Here is an 11748-nt window from a genome sequence, read left to right on the forward strand (position 1 = left end):
CTGCACTGCTACTGTCCTAGTCCAAGCCACCAGTGGCTCTCAACCCTGAATAGCCCTGTAACAACTCCTCACTTCCACACTTGCCCCACTGCAGTCTATTCTCAACACAGCCAGAGTTAACCTTTTTGTAAGAGAGAATGCTATGCACCACTCTGATAAATTATAAAGTTCATCTCACAGGAATGGGGGGCATCAGGACAGTAGCTTTGACATCTTCCAAATGATTTCCAGGCTGACCTAGAAAGCTCACTCTACTATTTCACTCTTTGTATGTAACCTCCAAAGATGATGATGATGTGTGTGTGTGTTTTTGGTTTTTGCAGAGCAAAAAAGAATTTTTCTTTTAATAAGAGTGTGCAAATAGCTGCACTCCCATAAAACTTCTGAAATTCTATTTCCAGAAAAATTTAATATGGTGAAAGGAAATGGATGCTTCTCTGGAAATACATAAAAATTCTTTAAATTACCAGAGATGAAGCAGATACCCTTAAAATATTGATAATCAAGAAACTGAGGTTATTAAAAAATTTCGTCTGCAGAAATTTCCACAAACTCACAATACAAGGAATGGGTAATTCCTGTTGTTTAATTTGTACCAGAATGTAGGACACAAAAAGGAAGCAAAAAAGGAGACATTCTAATTCATCGTTCAAAATTATTATATCCTTGCTGCCCAAACATGGAGAGAACACTACCAAAAACAAAGCAAAAGCAAACCACTAGAGACCATTCTCACAAAGTTATAAAATCCACACTAAAATATTAGTAACTTAAGTCCAGCATTCTATTGAAAGAGTAATGCATTCTTGTATGTACCTGGAGCTTTTAGAGGTGAAAGGAAAAAGCATACCTTGAAGATGTATTTGATACAATTCAAAAATTTTTAAAAGTAGGTAATGTAGAGAAGGACACTATTAACTTGATATAAGGTACTTAGAGAACTATCAGAATCACTGTTTTTAATGATGAAACATTGGAGCACAGTAACATCCTTCCATAATGCTATAGGTGGGATAAAGTTTCAGTTGGGTAAAATGTGGGGTTGTGAGGTTAATGAAATAACAAGGGTAAATTCAGAGGGTTGGGAAGTAGTCATCAATTGCATTGCACCAGAATTCATATTATTGTTTGGCTTCTCTATATTCTCATTAGTGTCTGGAACAAGTCAAGAATATCAGCTACCGCTTGAATTCTACAGTATTGTTCTCTGGGGCTTAGCAAATGAGATGGAAATATTGAGAATGGAAGCGACAGAACGTTACTTACAAGGTATAATAAGATTGTCTGCCTAGAAAATACAACCCAGAAACTGAAAAACTTGAACTGCTATGAGAGTTCAGTGAGGTGACAGTTCAGAATAAACATGCAAAAATTATTAGTTTACTAAATAATTTACTAATTAGTTTACACCACACACATGTACACACAGACACACAAATCAGAAAATGCCATGGGTATAAACTTAGCAGGTATACATTTAATAAGATTATGCAAGATATACATGAATAAAACTAATTTGTTGAAGGACAAGAGAGGAGCATATGAGTAATGAAAAAATAGGCAGTACTCTTAGATGAGAATACTCAATATTGTACAGATGACTCCTTTTTTTCCACCTATAAATTCAGTGTATTTTTTTATAGTTTATTATTTTTTAAATTAATTTTTATTTTTGGCTGTGTTGGGTCTTCCTTGCTGTGCACAGGCTTTCTCTAGTTGTGGTGAGCGGGGGCTACTCTTGTGCGCAGGCTTCTAATTGTGATGGCTTCTCGTTGTGGAGCACAGGCTCTAGGTGCGCAGGCTCAGTAGTTGTGGCACGCAGGCTCTAGAGCACAGGCTCAGTAGTTGTGGTGCACGGGCTTAGTTGCTGCGTGGCATGTGGGATCTTCCCAGACCAGGGCTCGAACCCGTGTCCCCTGCATTGGCAGGCGGATTCTTAACCACTGCACCACCAGGGAAGCCCAATTCAGTGCATTCTGAATAAAAATTCCAATAAGGTTTTTTAAAGAACTTGTCCAGTTGATATTAAAGATTTGGAAAAGTAAGATTCACAAGAATCATAAATAAACCGGAATTCCCTGGCAGTCCATTAGTTAGGACTCTGCGTTCTCACTGCCGAGGCCCTGGGTTCAATCCCTTGTCGGGGAACTAAGATCCCACAAGCCGCGCAGCACAGGTAAATAAATAAATAAGTGACTGAATAAAAATGTAAGTGTTCTTGACGGGGTTGGGGGGAATAGTAAATAAACTTGTTTAAAATAATATGATGGGAGACTTGACATGTTTTAGAACATATGATAAAGCCACAATTTAAGAAGTGTGGTATTGATGCTGAAGTAGATCAATCATTGGAACAAACTTTACAACCAGATATAAAATTTTAATAATACATGCTATAGGCAGCATTTTATGTCAGTGAGAAAAAGAATAGACTTTTTTAGTCAAAATCGTGAGCCATTTGGGGATAAAAGATCTTTTATTTAAAACCTTATTTAAGATATTTTATTGAGACAAAATTATGAACAAAGAAATCTTAGGGGATTATTTTAAAAGTTTGGATGAGGAAGGCAAAACAAACCCAAAGGCCTAAAGGAAAAGTTGGTAGATCTGATACATAAAAAGTTCAAAACTTACAGCCAAGGAGATTACAGATTTAAAAGATGATAGGTTGAGAGAAAATAATTAAAACTTACATGAAATGTGAAAGATTAATATTCCTAGTACAAATCAGTAAGATAGAAATGGGACAAAATGCATATTGCATCACTTTAGATGGGCTAAAGATTAGCAGGAAGAGGACTCATGTAGACTCATGAGCACACTGAGCGCCGCTGATTTGATTTGGGCAAAGATGGAAGTTAGTGGCAGTGAAGTCCCACAGGCAGGAGCAGACACGGCATCTCATCTCCATAGAGTTTTCTTTGTGCCTCAGGCTCCACAACAGGGAAGGGCTGTGCTGCTGCCAGTGACTCTTATAAGGTAGGGTCTTGCCAGAGCAGAGAAAATTAGTTCTGTGCTGAACCATTGACTTTCATACTCAGGGATCATATCACTGTTCAGGAAGAACTTAGACAAATACTCCTCTTAATGCTTGCATTTAAGGGAATGTTTACAAACATTGGGCAGCAGGGTAATCACACTATTCTGGAGGATAAAGCACCATTATTGAACAATATGTCTGACTTCAGCTCTTTGGCAACAGGGAAAATCTAGCTCGCAAATATGTATAGACTGTTTATAAAAGAAATGCAAGTACCCAATACACATTTGTGAAGTGTTCAGCCTGTACAGTAATAAGAAACGTGAACAATGTGACACTTTCACTCATTAAAATTGGCGAAAATTAAAAGGATTTATAGCAGCCAGTGTTGGTGAGGATATATTGTTGGTGAGAAGTATAAAGTGGTACATTCTCTAAAGAGGACAGTTTGATTACATCTATCGAGATTTAAAATATCTCACCCTTTGACCCAGAATTCCGCATCTGGGAATGTATCATAGCGAAATATTTGCTCATGTTCACAAAGACCTATGTAGAAGGATGTTTATTCCAGCATTGTTTAATATGGCAACAATTGTAGGACACTGAAGTGTTAGTCAAAAGGGGATCATGAAGTAGCTTTTGTGGTACATTTATTCTGTTATGAAATAAAACTGTAAGCCACCTTTGATTCAGCCCTGGTTAAAATGAAAGGTGAAACTATTGGTCCCAAAGGTATTTTATGAAAATCCCGAGAGGGAATAATCTCTTTGACTTAAAGTGCTTTGAGAATTCATAATACAGTATTGGTTGTTGCTCACCTTAGCAAAAAGAATCGAGAGGAGTGTCAAAGGAACACGCTCCTTGTCGGTGTTAGCACTGAATCTGTTAGAATCACAAGTTTATTTTCTCAAACAGGATTTTTTGGGGAAAGCCAAGACCAGCAAGTGAATCCATGCCACTTACATAATAGTGAAATTATACATTAAAGTTCATCACTATCAGGCTGGTATATCCGTTGCAATCTATATTCCTACAATAAATAAATTCTATAAAATATAATTTCCTATTACAAGCATACAGTGACTAATATATTTCCTACAAAAAACATATAAAAAGACTAAGCAGAAATCATAGTTTTAAGTAGTATACTCCAAAAGAGTTAAAAATCAACCCTTTATAAATGATAGGTATGTCAAGAATATCGCAGTAGGAGCTTCAATTAACCAGGAATGCATTTAATGAGGGCAAGATGCAGATTATAGCTCAAACTTAAAATCTTTATCCCTTTCAAATTCTCTTAAGTCTTAGGGACTTTATGGTTTGTAAATCATCTTCAAACTTCTCCAAAGGGTTGTAAAAAATTCAACAAAACCCGGGCCTCCCTGGTGGCACAGTGGTTGAGAGTCTGCCTGCTGATGCAGGGGACACGGGTTTGTGCCCCGGTCCAGGAAGATCCCTCATGCCACGGAGCGGCTGGGCCCGTGAGCCATGGCCGCAGAGCCTGTGCTCCGCAATGGGAGAAGCCACAACAGTGAGAGGCCTGTGTAACACACACACACAAAATAATAATAATACAACAAAACCCATTAGTCGAGTGGTTTTTATTCTCAAAAGCACTATTCCAACAATCTTTTGTCTCAAAAGTTTCTCATCAACTACTATTATGCCTCATGGACTATTTTTTTAAAAATTGTATTGGCCTTTTCAAAGGACCAGTTTTTGGCTTTGTTGAGTCTCTTGTGCGTTTTTTTTTTTTTTTTTTTTTTGCGGTACGCAGGCCTCTCACTGTTGTGGCCTCTCCCGTCCCGTCCCATTTTCCACTTGGGACTTTCATAGCAGAATCAAACAAATCTTTATTTATTTAGGTATAATCTACATTTAACAAAATGCACAAATCTCAGGTGCTCAGTTTGATGAATTTTGATTATTTTATACACCAATGTATGCATCAGCCCAAACAAAATATAAAACATTTCCATCACCTCAGAAAATTCTCTCATGCTCCTACAATACATAGTCTTTTGGCATCTGAATTCTAATTAGGATGTTTTTGAGATTCAGTAGTTTGTTTCTTTTTATTGCTGGATAGTATTACACTGTAAAGATAAAACCATGTTTTGTTTATCCATTCACCAGTTGATGTATATTTGGATTATTTCCACTTTTTGGCTGTTAAGAATAAACCTGCTATGAACATTAGCATTCAAGTCTGTGTAGATATATGTTTTCATTTCTCTATTTGTTTGTTTTTATTGTTGGCTGTGTTGGGTCTTCATTGCTGTGTGCGGGTTTTCTCTAGTTGCAGTGAGTGGGGGCTACTCTTCGTTGCAGTGCGCGGACTTCTCATTGTCATGGCTTGTTGCAGAGCACAGGCTCTAGGCGCACGGGCTTCAGTAGTTGTGGCTCTTGGGCTCTAGAGCGCAGGCTCCGTAGTTGTGGCACATGGGCTAAGTTGCTCCGCAGCATGTGGGATCTTCCCGGGCCAGGGTTTGAACCCGTGTCCCCTGCATTGGCAGGCGGATTCTTAACCACTGCGCCACCAGGGAAGCCCTGTTTTCATTTCTCTTGAGTAGATTCCGAGGGACAGAGTGTTAGGTTGTATGGTAAGTCTGTGTTCCACTTTTTAAGAAACTGCCAAACTGTTTTCCAAAGTGGCTGTGCCATTTTATATTCCCATCAACAATGTATGGGGGGTTCTGGTTTCTCCACATCTTTTCCAACAGTTGGTATTATCTGTTTTTTATTATAGCAATTTTAGTGGATATGCAGTGGTATCTCAATGTTTTAATTTGCATTTTCCTAATGACAATGTTGAGCATCTTTTCATGTGCTTACTAGCCATTCATATTTCTTTGGTCAAATGTGTATACAAATCTTTTGCCTACTTTTTGATTGGATTGTTTTATTACGGAGCTGTAAGAGTTCTTTGTATATTCTCGATACAAATCCGGTATCACATATATGATTTGCAAATATTTTCTCCATTTCTATGGCTTGTCTTTTGATTTTATCAATGGTATCTTTTGAAGTGAAGTTTTTGATTTCGATGAAGTCCAATTTATTTCTTTTTTCTTTTATGGATTATGCTTTTGGCATCGTATCTAAGAACTCTTTGCCTACCCCAAGTTCACAAAGATTTTTTTTCGCCTATGTTTTCTTCTAGAAGTTTTACAGTTTTAGCTCTTATGTTTAAATCTGATCTGTTTTGAGTTAATTTTTTTATGGTATGAGGTAAAGATTTAAGTTCATTTTTTTCTATATGGGTATCCAGTTGTCCCAAGCCATTTGTTGAAAAGACTATCCTTTCTCCAGTGGATTGTCTTGGTACCTTTACTGAAAAGCAGTTGACATAGGTGTAAAGGTTGATTTCTTGAATTCTTTTCTATTGATCTGTATGACACATTGTCTTGATTACTGTGACTTTACAGTTAAGTTTTTTTATTGGGTAATAAAAATCCTCCAACTTTTTTCTTTTTTTCAAAACGGCTTTGACTATTCTAAGTTCTTTGAATTTCCATATAAATTAGCTTGTCAATTTCTCCCAAAAAGCCTGCTGGAATTTTGATAGGGATCACATTAAATTTATAGATCTCGTTTGGAGGGAATTACTATCCTGACAATATTGATTCTTCCATTTCATTAATATGGAATTCTCTCCATTTAAATTTTCTTTAATTTCTCTCAGTCATGTTTTGTTAGTTTTCACTGTACAAGTCTTGCACTTCTTTTGTTAAATTTATTCCTATTTAGTTATTATTTTTTTGTTGTTGTTTGTTTGGTTTTTTTTGCGGTATGCGGGCCTCTCACTGTTGTGACCTCTCCCATTGCGGAGCACAGGCTCCGGACGCACAGGCTCAGCGGCCATGGCTCACGGGCCTAGCTGCTCTGCGGCATGTGGGATCCTCCTGGACTGGGGCACAAACCCACATCCCCTGCATCGGCAGGCGGACTCCCAACCACTGCGCCACCAGGGAAGCCCCTATTTAGTTATTTTTGATGCTTGTGAATAGAATTATTTTCTTAATTTCATTTTTGGATTGTTTGTTGCTCATATGTAAAAGTTATTTTTTTTTCTTTTGCGGTTGATATGATATATTTTTTTTGCCTGCACCATGCAGCATGCGGGAGGTTTCCCTGACCAGGGATCGAACCCAGGCCTCTGCAATGAAAGCACCAAACCCTAACACTAGGCCACCAGGAAACTCCTGATCTTACTTTTTTTTTCCAGTTTTATTGAGATATAATTGACATGTTTAAGGTGTATAGCATAATAATTTGACTTACATACATCTTGAAGTGATTACCACAATAAATTCATTGAATATCTATCATCTCCTATAGATACAAAATTAAAGAAATAGAAAAAAATATTTTTCCTTGTAATGAGAACTCTTAGGGTTTGCTCTCTTAACAACCTTCATATATAATGTATAGCAATGTTAATTATATTTATCATGCTGTACATTACATCCCTAGTACTTATTCATCTTATAACTGGAAGTTTGTACCTTTTGACTGCTTTCATCCAATTCCCCCTCCCCACAACACCCACCTCTTGTAGCCACAAATCTGATCTCTTTTTTTTTAAGAGTTTGTTTGTTTCTGAAGTATAATTGACCTATAGTGTTATGTTAGTTCCGGTTACACAACATAATTTGATTTGATGTTTCTATACATTTCAAAATGATCACCACAATAAGTCTAGTTAGGATACATCACTGTATGGAGATGTTACATGGTTATGGACTGTATTCCCCTCATTGTACATTCCATACCTGCGAGTCATTTTTTTTGCATCTGGAAGTTTGTACCTCTTAATCTCCATCACCTATTTGTCTCCTCCACCTACCCCTCTCCCCTCTGGCAACCACGTATTTGTTCTCTGCATCTATAACTCTGTTTCTGTTTTATTATGTTTGTTTTGTTTTTTAGATTTCACATGTAAGGCATACAGTATTTGTCTTTCTCTGTCTGACTTATTTTACTTCGTGTAATACCCTCTAGGTTCATCCATGTTGTCTCAAATGGCAAGATTTCATTCTTTTTATGTCTGAGTAATATTCCATTTTATAAATATGCCACATTGTCTTTATCCATTATCTACTGATGGGCACTTAGGTCGTTTCCATATCTTGGCTATTGTAAATAATGCTGCAATGAACATAGGGATGCATGTTATCTTTTCTAATTAGTGTTTTCCTTTTCCTCAGATAAATACTCAGAAGAATTGCTGGATTGTCTGGTAGTTCATTTTTAGTTTTTTAAGGAATCTCCATACTGTTTTCCATAGTGGTTGTGCCAATTTACATTCGCACCAACAGTGCACAAAGGTTCCCTTTTCTCCACTTCCTTGCCACTTCTTGTTATTTGTTGTCTTTTTGATAATAGCCATTCTGACAGTTGTGAGGTGATATCTCATTGTGTTTTTTTTTCTTTTTTTTTTTTTTTGCAGTACGTGGGCCTCTCACTGCTGTGGCCTCTCCCGCTGCGGAGCACAGGCTCTGGATGCACAGCACAGGTTTTTTTTGCAGTACGTGGGCCTCTCACTGCTGTGGCCTCTCCCGCTGCGGAGCACAGGCTCTGGATGCACAGGCTCAGCGGCCATGGCTCACGGGCCCAGCTGCTCCGCGGCATGTGGGCTCTTCCCAGACCGGGGCACAAATGCGTGTCCCCTGCATTGGCAGGCAGACTCTCAACCACTGCGCCACCAGGGAAGCCACCTCATTGTGGTTTTGATTCGTATTTCCCTGATGTTTCGTGATGTTGAGCATCTTTTCACATGCCTGTTGGACATCAGTGTGTCCTCTTTGGAAAAATGTCTATTCAGCTCCTCGGCCCATTGTTTTAATTGGGTTTAATTGGGTTATTTGATTTTTGATTTTCATATTTTGATCTTATATCCTGTGACCTTGATAAACTCGTTTATCAGTTCTAATCTTTTTTTTGGGAATTCCTTGGGATTTTCTACAAATAGGATCATATGATTTGAAAATAAAGACAGTTTTACATCTTCCTTCCCAGTTTGGTTACCTTTAACTTTTTTTCTTCTTCTTTATTATACTGGATAGAATGTCCAGATCAATGTTGAATAGAAGTGGCAATAGCAGACATCTTTGTTTTGTTCCTGATCTTAAGAAAGAAAGCATTCAGTCTATCACCGTTAAGTATGATATTAGCTGTGGGTTTTTTAGGTTGAGGAAGCTCCTTTTGATTCATTGTTTGTTGATAGTTTTTATCATGGATGGGTGATGGATTTTGTGAAATATTTTTTTCTGTATCTATTGAGATGAATATGTGTTGTCATTTATTCTTTTTAAACACAGTGTATTACATTATTTAATTTTTGGACGTTACATCAACCTTGTATTCCCAGGATAAATCCCATTTGGTCATAGTGTATGATCCTTTTTATGTTGCTTACGTCACTTGGTTTATATTTTGTTAAGGATTCTTGCATTTATGTTGTGAGGGATATTGATTTTTTTTTTTTGGCTGCATCAAGGGGCTTGCGGGGTCTTAGTTCCCCAACCAGGGATTGAACCTGCCCCTCAGCAGTGAAAGTGCAGAGTCCTAACCACTGGACCACCAGGGAATTCCTGGGATACTGATTTTTAGTTTTCTTTTCTTGTGATGGCTTTGTTTGGTCCATACCAGGCAATGATAATGTTAGGCTCATAGAATTAATTGGTCAATGTTCTAACCTCCTCTGTTTCCTGAAAGAGTTTGTGAAGGATTGGTAATATTTCTTCTTTAAATATTAGATAGAATATTGGTTTAATATCTTCTTTTTTCTCATATAGGCATTTGAAACTATAAATTTCCCTGTAAGCACTGTTTTCTCTGTATACCATCCTTTTTTTTAATTATAAATTTATTTATCTTATTTTTGGCTGTGTTGGGTCTTCGTTGCTGCACGCAGGCTTTTCTCTAGTTGTGGTGTCCGAGCTTCTCATTGCGGTGGCGGCTTCTCTTGTTGCAGAGCATGGGCTCTAGGCATGTGGGCTTCAGTAGTTATGGCACGCAGGCTCAGTAGTTATGGCTCGCAGGCTTTAGAGTGCAGGCTCAGTAATTGTGGCACACGGGCTTAGTTGCTCCACGGCATGTGGGATCTTCCTGGCCCAGGGCTCGAACCCATGTCCCTTGCATTGGTAGGTGGATTCTTAACCACTGCGCCACCAGGGAAGCCCCATAGCATCCTATTTTTAAGGTTAAGCTTTTTACTATGAGATAATTGTGAATTCATATGCTTTTCTAAGAAATCATACAGAGAGATAACCATGTACTCTTTATGCAGTGTCCCCTGGTGGTAACATCTTACAAAACTATAATACCATTTCGCAACCAAGATATTGACATTGACATAGACAAGATACTGAGCTTTGCCATCACCAAAGGTCTCTTATGTTGCCCTCATGCAGCCATACCTGCTTTCCTCCTGCTCTCCCTCCCCCTCAGTCCTTAAGCCCTGGTGACCACTAATATGTTCTCCGTTTTCACAATTTTGTCATTTCAAGTATATTTATATAAATAGAATCATACCTTTCGGGATGGGCTTCTTTTTTTTTTTTTTTAACTCTGCATAGTTCTCTCAAGATTAATCTAAGTTGTTGAATGTATCAGTAGTTCAGTAGGTCGGGCTTCCGGGAAGATGGCAGAAGAGTAAGACGTGGAGATCACTTTCCTCCCCACAGATACACCAGAAATACATCTACACGTGGAGCAACTCCTACAGAACACCTACTGAACGCTGGCAGAAGACCTCAGACCTCCCAAAAGGCAAGAAACCCCCCACGTACCTGGGTAGGGAAAAAGAAAAAAGAATAAACAGAGACAAAAGGATAGGGACCAGTGGGAGGGAGCTGTGAAGGAGGAAAGGTTTCCACACACTAGAAGCCCCTTCACGGACAGAGACTTCGGGTGGCGGAGGGGGAAGCTTCGGAGCTGCGGAGGAGAGCACAGCAACAGGGGGGCGGAGGGCAAAGCGGGGAGATTCCCGCACAGAGGATCGGCACCAACCAGCACTCACCAGCCCGAGAGGCTTGTCTGCTCCCCCGCCGGGGCGGGCGGGGCTGGGGGCTGAGGCTTGGGCTTCGGTCTGAGCACAGGGAGAGGACTGGGGTTGGCGGCGTGAGCACAACCTGCAGGGGGTTAGTGCACCACGGCTGGCCAGGAGGGAGTCTGGGGAGAAGTCTGGACATGCAGAAGAGGCAAGAGACTTTTTCTTCCCTCTTTGTTTGCTGGTGCGCGAGGAGAGGGGATTAAGAGCGCTGCTTAAAGGAGCTCCAGAGACAGGCGCGAGCTGCGGCTATCAGCGCGGACCCCAGAGACGGGCATGAGACACTAAGGCTGTTACTGCAACCACCAAGAAGCCTGTGTGCGAGCACAGGTCACTATCCATGCCCCCCTTCCGGGGAGGCTGCGCGGCCCGCCACTGCCAGGGTCCCGGGATCCAGGGACAACTCCCCCGGGAGAATGCATGGCACGCCTCAGGCTGGTGCAACATCATACCGGCCTCTGCCACCACAGGTTCACCCCGCACTCCGTGCCCCTTCCTCCCCCCCCCGGCCTGAGTGAGCCAGAGCCCCCGAATCAGCGGCTTCTTTAACCCCGTCCTGTCTGAGCGAAGTACAGACGCCCTCTGGCGACCTACACGCAGAGGCGGGGCCAAATCCAAAGCTGAGCCACTGGGAGCTGTGAGAACAAAGAAGAGAAAGGGAAATCTCTCCCAGCAGCCTCAGAAGCAGCGGATTAAAGCTCCACGATCA

At 40.0% G+C, this 11748-nt stretch overlaps 1 non-coding gene across 1 annotated transcript; it reads right to left on the reverse strand.

The window, feature by feature from the left end:
- Positions 1–9503: 9503 nt before the first annotated feature.
- Positions 9504–9575, reverse strand: TRNAE-UUC (transfer RNA glutamic acid (anticodon UUC)). The gene has a single exon. It is a non-coding gene; the product is annotated as a tRNA-Glu (tRNA).
- Positions 9576–11748: the final 2173 nt, after the last annotated feature.

This window comes from Lipotes vexillifer, unplaced genomic scaffold (genome assembly GCF_000442215.2).
Source record: "Lipotes vexillifer unplaced genomic scaffold, Lipotes_vexillifer_v1.1 scaffold587, whole genome shotgun sequence".
Lineage (NCBI taxonomy): Eukaryota > Metazoa > Chordata > Mammalia > Artiodactyla > Lipotidae > Lipotes > Lipotes vexillifer.